Raw genomic sequence first — 20010 nt, 5'->3', positions numbered from 1 at the left:
AAACTATGAAGCAGGAGGCCAAGCTTCTGGTCGCTTCCTATCTCTGGACCTAAGTTTCCTCAGGGAAGATAACAGTATGGTCTCCAGGTTCTAAGATTCCATGATACGCATTCAAGAATTAGTCAAGATTACCATAATAATAGCTTCCCCAGTGGCTCAGGGGTGAAGAATCCGCCTGCCACGCAGGAGACACAGGAGACATGGGTTCAGTCCCCTAGTTGGGAAGATCCTCTGCAGGAGGGCATGGTAACCCACTCCAGTATTCCTACCTGGAGAATCCCATGGACAGAGGAGCCTAGCAGGCTACGGTCCAGTGGGTCACAAAGAGTCAGACACGACTGAAATGACTGAGCACACACAAGCACCATAATAATAATAATAAACCTTACCAAAACTCCAGCCTGTCTTCTCCAGAATCTGTGGATTTTATAAAGTCATCAAATATGCAATAATTCAACACTAATTTCAGACACACACCTGGGGTCCTGTGATAAAGTCTGGTGTGTCTATACAGCCAAGGATTAGAATTTCAGAGTCGTGATTTCATCAGTCACTAACTATAAAGGATTAATTAGGAGCGAGGGAAGAGCCCATGGCTCGGGAATCCAGACCTAAGCAAAATATCTATCTCTGTTCTCCAGATGTCAGCACACACACGAACAAAGGTCTTTGATGAACACTTCTCATTATTCAGGGGACTCCAAAAATACTGTTTTCTGCCATGGAATTGAGATACTTCTGATTCTTATGCACTCTAAAGCATCATCAAAAGTCAATAAACACAACTGAATTCATATACAGAAAACTTCAACTTGTCAAAATATCTTTCCTTCAAGATCCACTGCAAATACACAGACAACTTCTACATGGTTTTTCCCCAAGATCTCCTCCAACAGCACGTTCAAAACATCAAGTTATTTTTTCCATCAAGAATTTCTTTTATATTCCCACCAGTTATCCAAGCCAAAACTCAGGGGTCTCTCCCAACTTCCTCCTCACAATCCTGCCTAACCAAGACCTGTCCATCTCATCCGCCAGCTGCCCTGTTCCCTCCACCTCCCTTGCTGCTGTCATAATCTAGCCTGCATCACCTTGCCAAAAACCACTCAACAGGCTCCTAAGTGGTGCCCCTGACTCTAAACTAACCCCAACAGATCCATCCTCAATTCCACACTCCGCAGACTCTTGCTAAAATGTATTTCCTATTATTTTACTCTCCTGATTGAATGCTTTCAACATTTTGCCCCACATGTACAGAATAAAGTGCATGTCCTTTTGCTGGCAAAGTCCTTCCTAGTAGACTCAATATAGCCTGCAACCACGGCCTCTACCTACCTCATCACACATCTCAAGCTCCAGTGAAATCCAGTGGCCTGCAGTTCTCTGGTCCTTCCTCCCCTGGGCCTTTGCACATGCTGTTTCTTCTACCTGGAATGCCCTGCCCTCTTGCCTAACCAGTGATCTTTCTCTCGTCTTCCCAAACTCCGCTCAGATGTCACGTCCTCCGCAGAGTCTTACCTGCAGCCTCTCGCAAAGCACAGTCACGGCTGGCCTCTAATCCCCCTATACTGTGCTCTTCACTTTATCACCACTTATATTATGCTCTAAGGGTTTGGTGTGTCCCCCTACTAACTTACAAGATTCCCGGCGACAAGGACCATTTCTTTGGATATCTGTATCCCCACCGTCTGTTATGTAGCAGAACTCAATAAATACCTGTTGAAAGAATGAGTCAGATGGGGCCACACTGGTCTTGGAGCTTCCAATGCATTTCCTAATTATCTTAGAGAATGTGTTTTTACTCTGTCTTCTATTACAGCCATTTGTTACTAGTTCTAACCCCAAATCATGAGTGAGGAAAAGGCTTATGCTTCACCATTACCTCTCCAACAGAGCCAAACACATCTAGTAGGTATTCAGTAAATATTTGATGAATTGAATAAAGTGAGTTCAAAGCGACTCACCAGTGGAGATGTAACTTTAAACACACATACACACACAATGTTCAATCACCTACTTAGGAGGCCCTGAGAGGTTTCCAAAGGTCCAAATATCCATCTTCTGAGCTGAGGGTTACACAGGGTCAGATTCCAACCTGAGAACGAGGAGTAATTCAGCAAAGCTGAAAAGGAAGACTGTACATTGCAGGTCAATAGCTCCCAAGTATTAACACCTCCCTCTACCCCTCACTTAAACACATGCATGGAGACTCTTGTTTCTTTCTTCTAGGTCTTTATGCCCCCAATTTCAGCAAACACACACTTGCATATACCACCCGGAAGTTGGAAGTGAAAACGCCACAGGCAAGTAAAAAAGAAGACCATGTAAACCCATCTCCAGAATATTCCCAGCAGTTGTGATCCCGTGGCACGCGGGCAGGGCGGGGAGGGGATGCGGCCTGAGGCCCAGTGCTCTGCACACACACGTGAAAAGCCAGCATGTGCCCGCACGTGTGCACCCTGGGAGCCTGCGTGGCCAGCCCCCGCCTGCCTCCCCGCCTTTCACCCTCCCTTTCTCCGGGAAAGATAAATTAGCGGCCTGTCAGTAGAGGACAGACACAGCAGTTGTGTTTCTGTAAAGGGGCAGTGGAAGTGTCTTTGATTAATGAAACCCTAATACGCGCCTGTTAGACAACGTCTCTTCAGCAGCTTTGAAGGAAGACAGATCCTTTCCAACAGGCTTTAAAAATAAGAGGAGAAAGTTCCGTTGTGCACCCACCACCCCATCAGGTACGGGACCCCCTGTTCCGAACTCCAGCTCCCAGGAGCATGGCCTGGGGCTGCCCCGGGGGAAGGGCATCGAAAGGAATGGGTGGGACCCACTTCTCTCCCTGCAACAGAAGAACGTGGGACTCGCGCCTGCTCACTAAAAGCAACACCTGCCCATGTGCTGAGAGTCCTCTTGAAGTCCCAACAATAGACATCAAAGCTGACGCTTGGGAGCTGAGATAACAAGGAAAGGGAATAAAAAGCGAGGGAAGGGAACAATACCCACAAAAAGTCTACCTCACCTTTGACCTCCCGAGAAGCGGCAGATCCCCAAACACTTTCAGCTGGGCTGGAGGGTGCACCCGCTCTCCACTCTGGTCACATCCACATAAAAATGCAACGGTCCCTTTTTCTGGAAGGTCTTTTCTAGAGACAGTAATACAGAGCTTCAGCTCCTTGGGTGAGGGTACAGAAATTAAAGGGGTCCTTCAGGCTTTCAGCGATATTACACCCTTACACAGCTTGGTCCTACCTCCACTTTAACAAAAGAAGGAAAGGAAAGGAGGGAGGGAGGAATAAATGACCGCATATATCTGCGCTCCTGAGATCTTTATTTCTCTGCCCCTCTAGCCCATCAATGTAGAACGATCAGCAGGACTTCTATGAAACGCAGTTCAGGACCAGAACATTCTAGGGAATACATTAATATCCACCCTGACTTCCATCCCAAGTCTTGAAAAATAGCATATATTCTGTAAAATAACATATGTTCTGTTTCTGGAGAGAACTCTGGTAAGAACTGAAGCAAACGTTTTTTATAAACACTATCGCTTAACTCATCTCCCTGCACCTTCTATATCACTAAGGCTGGAACTTGGCAGCAAAGACACAGATCAATCAGATGAGAGAATATATATATATTTTAATATTCTAAATATTCCAAGGTCTAAAGAATGATATAATAAGCCACCCATATGCAATGAGGTCCCCCGTGGGTCTTTTCCCAATCGGATTTTTCCTCCCAAACTCACAACCCAAAGTAATTTCTCTCATCAATTTCCTGCCTTCAATCTTCATTATTCTGTCTTCCAACAAACATTTACTGGTTCCCTACTTTGTGACAAACATCGTGCCAAGTATTAGGAACACATTCTCCAGAAATCATCTCCAATTAGAATATCAGGTTACTCTAGACTCTTAAAGAGTATTTACAGTATGTTCTACTCATGGTATTTCTACTTATTTCCTGAAAGTATGTCACGGAGACAGAAATAGTATTCTTTCTACTGAATCACCTGGAGGTTATAAGACAGCCAACAGGGAGAGTTTTTCAGTAACAATTTTATCCCTACCATCCATTACTTCCACTAATAAATCAGCTTTTTAATAGAAAGAGAGTAGGAGCTTAGTTGCTTCAAGTACTTAAAACTAGACTAATCTAATATCGATTAAACAACGTTTTGTTGAATGACTAATTGAATGAATAAATGAATATACAAGTAAAAGAATAAACGCCAGGTTTCAAGTGAAGACTATCGGGATGACAAGACAGCTAACTCTGGCTGCCCCAAGAATCTCAACAGAGTTGGCTCTGAAAAAGACACCCCCAATCAGCTTCATGTAGGGAGAGGAGATGAAAGGATGGGGAATAAAAGCAGAATGAGGGTTAACTCAGAAGAGCCATTTCATAGAATGTCTGCATTTTGTAACCCCTTTTCCCAAACAGATCTCAAACTAGAGAATACCTCGCGAGGGCAAAGATCATGACATTTCTATTTGCCCTCCATCACTTCACTCAAAGCAAAACACTTGTCCGGTGCTCTGGGAGAATAAAAGGTCATGATTAGACAGGTTTTAGATTGGGAATATCCTGAGGTCAACGTGAGCAGCTCTGAAATTCCTTCTTCTCTTCCTTTTTCTCTTCCCAAAACTCCAACCAAGTTCCAAGTCAACACCTCAACCTTACTTATGCAAAATACATGCAATGTTAAATCTCCAGGCCCCGGAAGCCTTTGGGAAAGGCTATATTGGTCTCAGAAGAGAGTGTAGGAAAAAGGAATGGATGAAAGTTGATCTGTCTGGTAAACTGCTTACTTATAAATAATTATTGTACAGTGGTGCCGAAGAAAGTGAAGAATTTGAAGACAAGATAGAACGACAAAAAAACGAGGTCTCTGCTCTCAAGTAAAGGTCTAAAAAGGAAGGTTAGGGAGACTGCCCTGGTGGTCCAGTGGTTAAGACTCTGAACTGAGAATGTAGGGCACGTAGGTTTGATCTCTGGTTAGGGAGCTAAGATTTCACATGCCCCGGGGCTTGGCCAATAAAATAAAATAATAATAAAAATCAAAGTTAAAAAAGAAAAGAAAGCAGCCTGCCCTTCTGCCTCAAGTATCCAAAAAAAAAAAAAAAAGGAAGGTTAGATATGCAGAAGTATTTCTGTCAGAACCTTGAAAGCAGTAGGTCCTTTGAGAGGTCAAAATAAAGTGTATAGAAACAGAGGTGGCTTTATGGAGTTTTTATTTCAAAAGCCTCAGTAGGAGAGAAGACCAGGAGAGAGAATGGGGCGAGGCTGCCTTCTGTGGATGGGCAACTCGTACGTAGGAGGAGTCCCTTCAGCACAGGGAAACTTTCGTGAGGCAAGTACGCGCTGAAATCGCCAGAACAACACTCCCCTTAGAGAAAGGGGGCCTCAGATGACCATGGATTTCTTTGTAGGAAAAAAATCAACCTTTTGTCTTCACCCTCTCTTCTTCTTCCCTTTCTTCCCCTTCCCTCTTTCCCTCCCTCTCTGTTTCAGTATCTTGTGCTGCTGCTGCAGTCGCTTCAGTCGTGTCTTACTCTGTGTGACCCCATAGACGGAAGCCCACCAGGCTCCCCTGTCCCTGGGATTCTCCAGGCAAGAACACTGCAGTGGGTTGCCATTTCCTTCTCCAATGCATGAAAGTGAAAAGTGAAAGGGAAGTCGCTCAGTCGTGTCCGACTCTTAGCGACCCCATGGACTACAGCCTACCAGGCTCCTCCATCCATGGGATTTTCCAGGCAAGAGTACTGGATCTGAATACTCTACAAATCCAAACTTTAAAACACGACCATTAAAGGCTTTATACTCTCCATTCGATAGACATCATGATGATGTTTTAAAATTAGATAAATTATAGGGATTTCCCTGGTGGTCCAGTGGTTAAAACTCTGCCCTTTCAATGCAGGGAGCATGGGTTCTATCCCTGGTCAGGGAACTAAGATCCCACATGCTGTGCAGTGTGGCCAATAAATAAATTAAAAAAAAATTAAATTAGATAAATTATAAAAATGGTATATGATACAAAAGGAACCATAATCAGAATTACAGGACAAATGATAAACTGGAAAAATATGTGCTGTGCCTTCAACAAATAATGAATGAACATTTCTGATTTATATAGAAAAAGAACCAACAAATATATAGGGAAAAGACAAAAACCCAATAGAAAAACACACAGAATGTTTAAAATTTTGATGTAGTCAAGTACATAAAGGTAAAACTCTATATACCTCGGGTTTTGTATATGACCTGTTAAAAATTATATATATATATATATATATATATAAAATTTTAAATGTATACTTCCCCTGACACTGAAGAAAACATATCTGAGAAGTGCTCACAAAACAGAAATTCTTTATTGATGTGGGTCTAGAAGCCTCCAAAAAGAGTTAGGGTAAAGAGAAGAGGAAAAAATGTGTCTCAACAGCAGCCAACAAAAACACTAGAGATAAATAAATTCAGCATTCTGGCATCTGCAGACCCAGAAAAACTAGACTACAGATTAAATTAATTAGGAAAACCACCCACAACAAACCAACTGCACCAGGAAAGGGAGACGAAAGGGGAAGGAGAGGCTGAGCGCTGTCAAAACAGAGGTGTCAGAAAAGCCTGGGCACAGTTACTCCTTGGGAACTTCAGACCATCAGGACACGGTGGTCTTGGTCCCATTCATAATGTTTGCCTTGGCTGAGGTTCTAAACCACAAAAACATCTGTACAGAAGGAAGCAACTGATTTCAGTGAAATCATTCTGGAAACTTTTCACATGTTGAGAGTCATTTCAGGAACAGACAATGCAGTTCATGGTATGCACTAGACATAAGAATGATGTTGTCAACAGCACTGGCCAACTTCTCTCTTCTCTTTTGGTGTGAAAGTGAAAGCGGGGGGTAGTGTTCAGAGATGGAGAGGGGAGGAGAGAAACAATTTAAGGAGCACAGGCAATTATATAGGTTGGTTTTAATTTTGAAACTAGTGCTTAAACACCAATGGTATTGCCTTCAGCTCTCTAGAAACAACAGTGTAATTAGGTTCACTCAACTTAACTTAAAACATGTCCAGTCATTAAAATTTTTCTTGATCCAGCCAAGTTATTGCACACACACAAACACACACACATAATCTCTAAGCCAAAAGTACATCAAGTCCCATCAAGAAACAGCAAAACATGTCATTGCTATTCAGAAACCATGCTCGCGTGTCATGACCTTCCTTAAAGATAACATTCTCACGATTAATTAATTTATGAATAGCCCCTCCCCCAAACATGCACAACAGGTTCTATGCAAATTCTTGAGCTTTTAAATTATACTGTTAATGAAAGCAAATAAAGGCAGTTAAAAGGCAATTTGCTCAATTGGTGTTAATATTTAAGCACAGCATGTGTAAAAACAAGATCACAGAATTCAGTTTTTACCAAGAAAACTTTAACCCAACTTCATTTCCAACAGATCAGACAAGTTACCAAGAATCAGTTTTTTCCCCCTACCCTTCAGCATCAGGTAATGAGGCTTTTTATTAAGTAAATATTTCACATTAACCTCATCAGTTTCTATCACTTAGAAATTCCAATCTATAAAATCAAATCAGCTTAATCATGTTTAGATTAGAGCCTGCATCCCGAAGGCAAACTGAATTGTTTATATCTCCGGTCTCCTTGGCACACTCAGGCACCAAGATTCCAAGGTGTGAGAACAGGAACTTTCCCACCACCTCGCAGATCTTGAGGTCTCTCCTGTTGCCTGATTCTTATTCCTAGAATCTGAACCAGTGAAACCAACCCACCGGTCTTGGCATCTCTGCCAACTATTTAAAACTAGCCTCACGCAGAAGTCCTAAAAGTTTACCAGCCAGGAAAGAGCAGCTGCTGTGATGTTGCTCAGAGCACACCTAGACTCTCCCACATAAGAGGAAACTATCCAGGTCAGATTTCTAACATCTAATGTCCCCTGGGGACCCCAGATGACTGCTCTGGGGGGTTTCTGCACACAGGTTACTACAGAGGTTTATGACCAATCTTCCACTTCAAGGTCTGAGTGAGGTACCAGGATCTCCCAGAAAGCCTGAGCCCCCTAAAGGGAGATGAAAAAGAGTACGCAGGATGCAGTAAAGAGGATCAGCCTCTCTGGGATGTGGAGGCTCCCTGCCAAGAGCCCTGAGACCACCCCCAGCTCACACATATTCACCTAACTCTGCCATACTCTCCACACTCCTTCTCTGGGGGTCTGGTGCCCATAAAACACAGCATTTCAAAGAGTACAATTCTGAATATGATGTTGCAGGCCTTTAAAGTACTTGAGGGACTTCCCTGGTGGTCCAGTAGTTAAGAATCCGCCTTCCAACGCAGGGGACATGGGTTCAATCCCTGGTCGGGGAACTAGATCTCACATGCCATGGGGCAACTAAGACCCAACGCAGCCAAATGAATGAATAAATTAAAAAAAAATTTTTTTAATAATAAGGTACTTGAATTTGCAGGCTCCCCCAGAAGTCCTCGTGAGGCCCCTGCCAGCTTCTGCCTCTAGTCCTGGCTCATCTGGTGCACCTCTGGACGCCTCACTGCTCCGCCGGGCTGGTCCACTGAACCACCGTGGCCTCAGTGTTTTATCCCGTTGCCTAAGAGAACCGGCCAGGTCCGCCCTGCACCAGCTCCAGGGAGGCTGGTCCTGCTTTGCATCAGCCTGGAACCCACTGGGAGAACAGCCCCCGACAGACAGTCTTGTCTCTGAATTTGGTCACTAAATCTCTCCCCTCCCCTCCTTCCCTTTCCTCCCTCCCCTAAGCCCGCTTATCCCCGAACCATTTCTATTCGATTAAGGGGACTGGCCACAGCAAGGATGTTTATATTAGGCTCACTTCCAGGCCATAACCCGTCCTGAGGGAACACATTCCTAATGGGGCAAGGGAAAAAACTATGCAAAACATCTGGGCCTCTCTGTGCTCCCAACCCCAGCCTTGGGGCACTCCATCAACCTCCAGGTCTCCCCAAGAGTGACTGCCACGGCCAGGGCAGCGGGGGACAGGGCCTGGCGTCAGGGCCTGGGAGGCCAGGGAAGCTACAGACATTTTCAGTCTAGCCAAGACTTGGCCCAGCCAAAGATGTCCCTCCTCAACACACAAAGAACTAATCTCACTCACCACAGCATTATTTCTGGAGAAAACAGCATTTTCCAGAAGGCCAGTTCAGGACTGGGACAAAGTTCCTTAGAAAAACTGCCACTTTCAAATGGAGAGCTAATGAAAAGACAAAGCTAAATCCACTGAAGGAGTGACAATGTTTCCCAAGGATGAGGCCATGCCCCATACTCTTCCTGCCTCTGCCTGTGTGTGTGTGTTCAGTCACTCAGTTATGTCCGACTCTTTTTGACCCAAGGACTGTGGCCCCCCAGGTTCCTCTGCCCATGGGATTCTCCAGGCAAGAATACTGGAGTGGGTTGCCAAGCCCTCCTTCAGGGGATCTTCCCAACCCAGGGATCAAACCCAGGTCTCCTGCATTGCAGGTGGATTCTCTACCGTCTGAGCCACCAGGGAAGCCCAACATGGAGTAGGATGACCCATGTGCCCCATCCACAGTCCCCACAGGGGACAGACTCACTGGAGAAGAAAACACAGAAGGTGAATAACTGCGGTTTGGCAAAGCCAGTTCTGTCCGGGTGCCCACGTCTAACCATCAACTCTGAAGCCAGACTATCCCAATATTCACAGAAAAAATCCAAGGCATTAGGAGCACAGGCTAAGCAATTAGACAGACCTGGGTTTGATTTCCAGACACCCAACTTAAAAGAACGGGCTAAACAGTCTAATCTCTTTGACCATCTCATGTGTACACATGAGGTTTCTCATCAGTAACACCAGGATGCCAAAGGTCTGTCGTGGGGACTGAATGAGGTAATGTGATGTGGACCCAACACTGACCTCAGAGCCCACTGCACCCCAGGGGGTCAACCCAGGGGAGCCGCCTCCATCATGCCTAGGGAAATCAGTCACCACTACCAGCTACCCTCCTCAATCCTACTGGCCATTTCCTAATCATTGAGGTGTCCTACAGAGTGCTGAGTGGGGAAGGAGTGGGCGGAGGGGGAAGGAGGGGGATGAGCTCAAAGGTTCACCGTGATGTTAAAGTGAATTCCTTCCAGAACAGAAGGCAGGGAGCTATGATGGAGGAAATTCGTGAATAAACACATGGACCTCAATTCCATTCTAAAAATCAGAGATGTACTGTGACCATTTCTGTAATAATAAAATCTGGTGCACTGATTCATGCTGGGCTTTTTTTAAAAACGGGAAAAGTAAAGGAAAAAAAAGATTCCTAAGATGCTGGAGATGCTAGGTGGTGTAGCTAGCTCCAGAACATACTTCCTAAGGGCCTCAAATATTTCGTACACTTAGCTGTTCTTTGTACCCTCTTTTGTCAAGAGCCTGGGGTCTCGGAGCTAAAGCTGGCACCAAAAGACCATCTGGGGCTTACAGACAGAGGTTTAAATAGCTCAGTGAATGAACCCTAGAATTAATGAATGAGAAAGCCGCATGGTCCCTATCTGCCTGTCCTCTCCCGAGCAGCACTCAAACCCTCCCAGTATCTTCTATAATGAATGCTTCCAAACTACAAACCAATAATAAAATAATAAAGGTAGGAAGTGGAAAAGATATCCCATTACAAGGAAGGACAACTTAAAAAAAAAAAAAAAAAAAACTTAGTCCCAAATCCCCTGCTAAAGTATTCTATTTGCTCCAGGTTAATTAGAAAATCTCCCTCCCCAAATAGGACAAGAAAAAAAAAAGTGCAACCGCACACTGTCACCAAACTCTAGCCATTTCAGCCCAGCACACTGTTCCTCTTTGAAAAACCTCTATCTCTAAGGTTAGTTTGACCAACCTATTCTGGAATCAAGAGTCTATAGCTCTCCCAAGATGCATATGTATACATTCACAACACACAGTGGAGAAGAAGGCAGGGCTACGCACCTAACCCCAGGGAAAGAAACAATCTTTGGGTCACTTGAACAGCTTTACAACTGTTCTTCTGAGGTGGAAAATCTAGCACTGCCCTCACTTTAATAGGCTCAAATATCACGTTCTTTTGGAAAAGAGACACCATGGGAGAAAAGATCTTTCTCTGAAGCGACCTGCACTGCTACACTTGGCAGTCGCTGGATTTATTCATTCTAAACGACCACGCGTTTCATCACCAGGGAGGCCAGAGCATGAGAAAGCAGGGCTAACGCGAGAAAGTTAAATTAGATCTAAACACAAAGTATTTTACGTAGGGTGCTGTTACAAGGTCTAAAGAGCTCTTCTCTGGACATTATCAGAATCAAAATAGGAGGGATACCCAGGCAGGTGTCCAGGTAGGTGAGTCACATGATGCCTGAGGTCCCTTTCAGGATCCGGATCATAATACCGCAACACAGAAAAATCCAAGAAGATTGTAGGCGGACAGACTGAGCGATCAGCCAAGCAAGGGGACCTCATTCAGGCTTGACCCCCATTGACAAGGAGACTGCGGACGAGTCACTGCACCCTTGGAGGCTCCACTCTCTTATCTCAGCTACAAAATCAGAGGGATCACCAGGATCCCTCCTACCTCGCGGCTCGGTTTGCTGTACCAGGTAAGACTGTCTTTCTCAGGGCGTATGGATGTGCGGAATTCCCATGTGTACTCCCAACCCTTCCCAAGGCCAACTGGTGAAAATAAACTGTGCCTCAAACCACCATCGTGTGGGCACGAGGCTGTAAGGGTTGGCCCAAGTGGAAAAGTCTGGGCTGGGAGGAACCAGGATCAGAAAAGTAGACAGACCAAAGGCACAGGGAACTCACACGGTAAGAGAGGAGAAAGAGCCAGCCTTCTTTGAGAAATCAGAGAACGGAAGGTGGTAAAATCGTTAACCCTCAGGCCAATTTTCACAGGCTTCTTTTAATGAAATGACTAAAGAAAAGTCAAGCATTAGGATTTTATTTCCTTTTTCATTTTTCTGTATAATCCACCATGATTTTTTAAGTCAGGAACAGAAGCAAGGTTCTTGTGACCTCAAAAGAAGGTAAATACAGCCCTGCAATGAGCCCAGGCAGAAGGGATGAGCTGCCTTCTTTTCCCAGAAGAGACAGAATGCTTCATAAAGGGCCAGCCATCCTGTCACTGATGGGAGTACTTGTTCTGTGGGAAGTGGAATCAGACACATCGCCAGGACCCAGCATTTTCTTCCTAACAACCCTCGGCTGTTAAAGGTTAAGACGGACTGGAGGGAAGGTGGGAGGAGGGGGGAGAGAATAAGGGGAGAGGAAAACATTATGCAATATTAGAATGCTACTTTTATTTTAAAAGCCATCATGTGTAAAGCATTAGTGTTTTTGAAATTGCATTCTTGAGTTAATTAAATGGACAATCTTTTATACATAAAAGTGAAAGAAAGCAATTAAAAGCTAAATGAAGAAAAACTGCCTTCCCCTGGTGATCTGGGCTACACTGATCCCTTTGTATTAACACGGAGCCAAGACAAGGGTCTCCAACACCACTGTCCAAATGTCTCTTTTATGGCCCTCTCGGTGACAGTTTGAGAAGTATTTGCCTTCCTTCTAAGTTTACCTATGAGACTGTTAGGATAAGAGGAGAAGGGAAGAGCAGTAAGGGGTGAGAAAAAAAAAAAAAAACATCATCTAAGCACAGCCAGCAAACAGGGGAACCCAGAGACAGGCCAGCTCTCTCTGCTTCCAAGGAAGCCTTAGAAGATACCTCACCTCTCTTTTGTCACCTCCATCAAAAAAACAGCCACACCCAACGTTTCAGCCAGAAGAATTAATTCAGGGTTTCAGGCTGCCTGGCTAGCCTCAGCTCACAGGCTTGTTCCAAGAATCAGAGAACATTCAGATCACAAGAGAAACTAAGACGAGTAACCACGTGCTGCTATGTCCACCTCTCAGGTGCCAAATACCAACTGGTCTAATTTTTCGATCACACAGACATGTCTTGCCCAGGTGGGTGGACTGCTGTTGTTCAGTCGCTCAGTTGGGTCCGACCCTTTGTGACCCCATGGACAGCAGCATGCCAGGCCTTCACTATCTGTCCTTCACTGTCTCCCAGAGTTCAAACTCATGTCCACTGAGTCGGTGATGCCATCCAACCATCTCATCCTCTGTTGCCCCTTTCTCTTCCTGCCCTCAATTTTTCCCAATATCAGAGTCTTTTCCAATGAGTCAGCTCTTCATATCAGGTGGCCTAAGTATTGGAGCTCTATGGGTAAAACTGTTAATTTGCCTGCCAATATGGATCAGGAAAAGGCAGGTCTGGTTTGCAGTCTGGTGACCAACCTTGACCTCAGGGAAGACAGGAATGGCAAACTCCCCTTCCGATGGCCAAATGAACTCAATCCTGCTATCAGAGTGGTGGAGAAGACTCTAGTGCCTCTAACAAGAGTGTCCCAGTGATGAAAGGAGCTACTTTTCTCTTTTGTACAGCGAGAAAAAAAGCAAGAATGAGTTAATATCCATTCAACAGGATGGCTGGCTTTCCAACGGAAACATGCTGCAGAAGCTAAATGGATGCTCTCTGTTTTGGAGGCTGGGTGAGCTGAATGCTATGATGAGATGCCTCCAGAGCCCAGGTCTTCTGATTCCCAGGCCACAAGATCTCCTACTTCGTGGCTTCCGGAAGGTCCATCAATTTCCCTGAATCTGACAATCATACCCAAAAAGATTTTGGAACATGCATGCAAACCCCCACAAAAAAAGCACCAACTCACTCTCTCATCCCTGCTCGCCCTCTGACCTAGTATTACAGAGCATTTTAGGAACAGGGTTGACAGCTAGCTATTCTGGGGTACTTTCTTCTCCCTTCCTGCTATGGAAAAAGAGGGGTATATTAGAAGAGAAGGCTACCAAGAGATAGCCAAGTCCAGAAAGGGTGAGAAATATTCAGTCTTAGGTGAGTAGTAGGACTGAGTCCTGATATCTTTCATCAGTGGTGTCCTTCGCCAGCTAGCAGGCCATGTCAACAGGCAGGCACATGTTTGCGAGGTTCTTACAGAGCTATGCTAAACCACTCCCTAGTCTGTTTCCATCCTTTCTGCCTCCAAAGTAGGAACTCTTGTGAGACTGAAGACGAGAACGTAGCTAGTTGCCAGTTTTCCAAGAATGTTCAGCCTTAGAAGAAAATCTCAACCTCTATGTAATCCAAACGCATCCATGTAGAAGAGAGCCTCCATGGCTACAGAGGTGCTTGCTTTGGTTTCTGCTCCCTCCCCTGTTCCTCTTTGGCCAATGATCTCAAACTGGGCACCTTGACCAAAACGCTGGTCTGAGTAGGAAGGAAGGAAGATGAGACCAGAGAAGAAACTGGCACGGATAACCCACAAATTCAATTATTCAGCCCACACACAAGAAAAGAATAGCTTGTTAGATTTCTCTTTGATTCCCCGGGCTCCAAACCCACACACTGATGTCAGGGAGGGGTGCTAAATAAGCCACTGAAATGAAGCTCCTTTGTGCCGTAACACCACAGGCACCCACACCTCCCTCTGAGATAGAAAGCTCAGCACCATTCACTCCAGCCAAACCCCACTCTGTGCTGCAGCTGAGTCGGTCTTGGGCCCCAACTTGTGAAAGGAATTCAGGATGGGTTATACGTTACCTGTATCTCCACCCCACATCTCCTAAACCATCTGATAAGCGCTAGAGAAAACATCCTGTGTACAGAGCTTGAGATGCTGACACAGGGTGGGGAAGCACCAACGACAGAGGGCCGACGAGGAGTTAACCCCCCAAGAGTCAGGGGCCCACTCTTTGGAAAGTTCAGAGAAAGCAAAGGGAAGAAAGATTCCACTGGCTGTTACATGTGGTTACCAACACACAAATGCAAGCAGAGACTTCTGTGTCCCAAAGTTAAAAAAAAAAAAAAACCCAAACCTCTTCAGTCCTAGCAGACGGTACATGCTAAAAAAGAAATGAAAAAAAAAAACTAAAAGTGTGTTTAAGCAGAATGTTCAGCCGCATTTCAGAGCTGGTACAGCCCCTGCCCTCTGAGTTCATCTCCGGGTTAAACGGTGCTTTGGACCCAGGCTGGGGGAGGAGGTCTGCTTCCCAAACCTCAATTATTTTCTGATCCTCCTCCCTGCCTTCAAAAGACAGTGTCAGTAGCTCAGTCGTGTCCGACTGTTTGTGACCCCATGGACTGCAGCCCCCCAGGCTCCTCTGTCCATGGGATTCTTCAGGCAAGAACACTGAGGTGGGTTGCCATGACCTCCTCCAGGGGATCTTCCTGGCCCAGGGATCGAACCCGGGTCTCCTGCATTTCAGGCAGAAGAGGACCCAGCCTAAAGGCAGGAGACTACTCTCAATGACCTCAAGGTTCTCTCAGCCCCTACATTTTAACCTCACTGATCACAGCATTAGGGCTCAAAGCAGGAATAATCATCAATGAAACGAAGTGCTGTTTTACAGACCTCTGGTTCCAGCATCCTTGGTACAGTCATGTTTGCATTCAAATACGGTCTTCTAGTGCTCCCAGCAGCTGAGAAGGGCAAGATGTAATGGTTTGGAAGGACACTCACTTTTGATTGGATTTGGTTCCTCGGGACACACAAAACAACCTAGCTCTGGCTGACTCTACTGTCCTCATCTGACACTTGGCTGGCACTGGGGGCTATGATGGATATCGGGGAGCATTAAAAGCTTCAAGGCCAGGGAGGAATCTGCACAGAAAGCTCCAGGATTGGCCTTTTTTTCTAGAATTGCCCTAGGCTCTCCTGCCTATAAAGTTTTGTAGGCACCTAATAAATAATTAAGTGACTGTTTACCTCTTACTAAACCACACCTCAGGGATATGGGACTGATCCCAGGGCTATCTGAAAAAGGCACCGCTCTTCCTACATTGCCAGGACCATCCCAGAAACACTGGCCCGAGCATTTCCCAACTGGTTCATTTCCAGAAAGATTGGGGTGGAGGGAGGGGGCGGAGTAGAGAGGTGGGAGATGGGGACTGACTTATCAGAAAGAAGGAAAAATCTGAACAACTGATTCCACCCTGTCCCTGGAACCACTCTAACTGCAGTCATGATGGATGAGGAGCATGATGACAAATGACAAACCTCTCTCCTGAAAGCCCCACAGTGAAACGTTCACCGAGGATCCCAAGCTCGGTCCATGCATAAAAAGGCGAGAGCGTGTCAGGAACAGCCGCTGAGCATCCTCAAACCCCAAGCAGATCCAAACCCAAACTTGGCTGCCAACGAAGCACCAGCACCTTACAGCTACAATAAGAAAGCCTTCCCAAAGCATTTTTTAAGGATTTTTTTTCCCCCCTGGAAAGGGAAATCGCAAACCTGCAGAGCGAAGCAGCTGAGGCCCACGGATCAGAGGCCTGTAAATGAGGACACGCAGCCGTTGGTGATGCGTTTAGTGCCAACCCCAATATACCAGACAAGACCCGCGAGACCAGACACAGACCACCGAACGAAAGAGGTCCCAGGTGCGGAGGCCGAAGGCAAGGGAGCACGTCTGCCCCGGGACTTTCGTTCCTTGGAACAGGGCCCAATTTCCTGCAGAAGAGAAACGAAAAGCCACTGGGAAAACCTTGCCTGTTCTCTCCCCATTTGAGACACCACCAGTTCCTTTATCACCACCACGATGGACACAAAACAGAGCCCCAGTACGTGAAAGTATCTCCATTGTGTACCATGACATCAAAAAACAAAGAAATACAAGCAGGTCCCCTGCTCCCAATGGAGAGAAAGGAAGACAAGGGAACTAACGTTTATTGGCCACTACAATAACAGCAAGGAGAACTACATGTGATTTTCCATTTGATCCTCACAGTAACCTTACAAGCTAGGCGACACTATCCCCATTTTACAAGAGGCTAGGAATGTGTAAGTGGCGTGTCTAAGGACACACAATTTAAAAAGCGGACAAACTCTCTCTTGATCTAGGTCTATCTTGATTCTAAAATTTGGGCTCTTTCTACCATATCATGTTTCTCTCTTCAGTCATGCAAGACTCTGAAAACCCCTCAAAGAGATCTGGTTAAGTAGATGAATTACACACAGTCCTAGGAAAATATGCTTCCATAGCTCAAAAAAACAACAATGCTGAGCTGGAGGATATGGGGAGGGCTCATAACTGAGTGGATATTCTAAATCCTTTTACAGGAGGTAACTGTCCAAAATAAACACTCACCAAAAAACCCCAAAACCCAGATTGCAATGTTCCTGGCCTTAAAAGTCCCTCTGGATCTCCCGAGAAGCTTGCCATGTGACTACATCCTCATTAAAACTCCTCTAGGGTTTCTCCCCACCCCAAAGGTCCTTCTGGATTTCCAAACCAGCACTAACTTTTGTGAAGGCAGTAAACACCTGATCTTTCCAACGGAAGAATCCAACAGCCATTGTCTGGTCTCACTCTACATTTATATCATCCCAGTCTTATAAAAGGTTAATAATTTCATAAAGCTAGAAGTGCCACCTCTCACAAAAGGATCTATCAGAAAGGTCAGAGTCACCTCAGTTCCCAGCACTGCTCAGTGATTAAAAACCCCTGGAAAACTGAAAGCACTAGAAGGGTCCTCGTTGAGTTTCCTCTCTTTCCATCAGTGGCTGAGCAAATTCAAGAGAAGAGAGGCCAGCCTGCCAACCCCCAACCCCCTCCCCCACCCTCACTGCCAAATTCGCACATATGCTCTATGACCACATCCCATTACCAGCAGGATAAAATGCTTCCTAGAATCAGTTTTGGTTTAAACACTTTTGTCATCCAGACAAGCCAGGACTACAAAAATTAAATAAATTTCAAATATGTTCCAGCATCCTCAGGATAAGTCACCTATCATGCCTACCATATTATTAGACACTAAGGGCAGTGGAGAAATCATTTTTTGACTTTGACACCTGGGCTTTCAATCAGTTGCACAGGTCCAGCTTCATTCACTTTCTCCAGGTTTGAGCTGGTACTCAACTCACCAAGCCCTCCTGCCCATCACCTCCACCTAATGTTAAGCGTCACCTTGGGCTGAACACAGCAGAGAGAGAGAGATGACTGGATAAGCCATTTACCAACCCGTGGAACACAGAAAGGAAAGTGACGCTTTGCCACTGTTGATTAAGGAGGACCTGACAATCTGGGTTAAACACACGAACAAACAAAAATCAGGGCTCAGAATATCTCCGTGTCGTTAAGAGATCATCTCGCCCGTCTTCGGGACCCCGGTGCAGGGCAGCAGCTCAGGGGTGGTGCCTCCGGGGTGCTCAATAAGGAGCTCGTGTTTCCTTTCAGATCTTTAACTCACTTTCTGGCCAAACAAAGCAGAACTGAGTGTTTACGTGTGTGCATTTGGAGTCACAGAACACTAACTGGGCTGGAGACAGAAGACTGCTTCTTAGGTGTAGGGACACTAGGAGGGCGTGTGCCACTTGCAACCCAACTGCACCAACATAATACACACTTTACACCCTGACAACCAAACGTATTTGAAATGCATTTTATAACCACTGAATCCCTAAGGCAAGGACAGAAGCTGTGTCATTGGTGCTCTTTTCCAAAATGGAAGACCAAATGAAAGATCTGGACTGCTTCCCTACTCTCTCCAAAGCTGACCCCTTACCCTAACACACGCACACACACACACACACACACACACACACACACACACACTCTTTCACTCACTTGAGTCGACAATGCACAGCTCCAAGAACCATTAACTCACCAGCAGGCTGGGTCACAAGACAATAGCATTATCCATTAGTTAAAATACAACCCCACTGGAGACTGAGATTAAAATGCTTATTTACTGTCGGCCACAGATATGTTTCTTGTTGCATTTTCCTCTTATTGTTGGAAAAGCATTTATCAGGGAGAATCAGGAGTCTGGAGGGAACGGAACTGGTGTGAGCCAGGTACCCGGAGAAGAGATAATCTAAACAACACCTACACTTCCTTATTATAAGCTACACTCCTTCTTTTAACTGACCACATCATAAACATTCTAAAATAGATTTATGATCTACATGTTCAGGGGGTCAGAGTTATCTACCTCCCTTCTTCAACGGGGGGAAGAAAAAAGCAGCCTGGGAGACCACTGTTTAGAAGGGCAATTACATACTTAGAAAAACTAAAATCAATATCTGTTGTCGCACTTCTCTCTCCCCCTCAGTAAGATCGTGGTTGTTTTAGGAGGATACAAGCTTCTGAAATGCAGCCTTAACAAACAAAACATTGCTCAACTGTTCCAGAGGCAGGTGTCATAAACAAGCAGCCACATGGCAAACATATTGATTTCCCAGTCCTTATCTCACGGCAACCAGTGCTCAGTTACCAGGCTTCTTTAATATGTAATTTACTGCAGGGGAAGGACAGCAGGGCCCAGGATGTCTGAAATATTTACTGGAGAATTCGGCGGTGGCATGGAGGCTTCCCACAAGGGGTGGCAACGTGCAAGTAACTATGAAACCTGGCTTGAAAACCACAGTTGATCAATTTCCAAACTGTTGAACGAAAAGGCTTGACCCCACCCCTCTCGTCCTAGCCAACAACCCATGACTCTGGCACCATTGATCTTCATCAACTATGTTCAGGCTCTGAAAATCTAGCTTCCAGCCGTTGTTATTTACATATGGATGTTTAATTTCTGCCAAAACACTACAAATAAATTACCTTTTATCTGTTACATGGGTTATACTGGACCCTTCACTTGCTTCACAGCCCAACTGACTCAAGACAAAAATAAAGAGGACCCCGGCAGGGTGCGGATTTCAAAAGCTCCCATGCCTCGTGAGAGTGTCGGAGTTGGGTTTTTTTTTTTTTTTTCCTTTTAATTTAAGTCAGACTTCTTACATATCCCAAGCTGCAAAGCACCAAAAAAGATCCAACGCTAATTAAAAGCAATCAATGTATGGTTACATTAAGTGGGAAAGCAGTTCTGTGTCTGGCGTTAAAGGTTGTAGGTTTAAAATAAACCTAGAAATGCCAAAGTTAAGCATTTTCAGATCAGCGCCAAGGCGCCCACACGCCTGGTACT

General features: G+C 45.3%; 2 protein-coding genes across 5 annotated transcripts in view; both read right to left on the bottom strand.

The window, feature by feature from the left end:
• ZBTB16 (zinc finger and BTB domain containing 16) overlaps positions 1-20010 on the bottom strand; it is a 204806-nt gene that overhangs the window by 144627 nt on the left and 40169 nt on the right. The gene's annotated exons all lie outside the window — the stretch shown is intronic.
• Positions 15446-20010, bottom strand: part of LOC109569241 (histone H2B type 1-C/E/F/G/I-like) — a 28514-nt gene continuing 23949 nt past the window's right edge. The window contains exon 1 of the mRNA XM_070803457.1: positions 15446-20010. This exon is cut by the window's right edge and continues 23949 nt beyond it. The gene's annotated coding sequence lies outside the window, so the exon portion shown is untranslated.

Source organism: Bos indicus, chromosome 15 (assembly GCF_029378745.1).
Source record: "Bos indicus isolate NIAB-ARS_2022 breed Sahiwal x Tharparkar chromosome 15, NIAB-ARS_B.indTharparkar_mat_pri_1.0, whole genome shotgun sequence".
NCBI classification, from domain to species: Eukaryota; Metazoa; Chordata; class Mammalia; order Artiodactyla; family Bovidae; genus Bos; species Bos indicus.
Note: the sequence above shows the minus strand (reverse complement) of the source record. Positions and strands in the feature narration are given on the sequence as shown.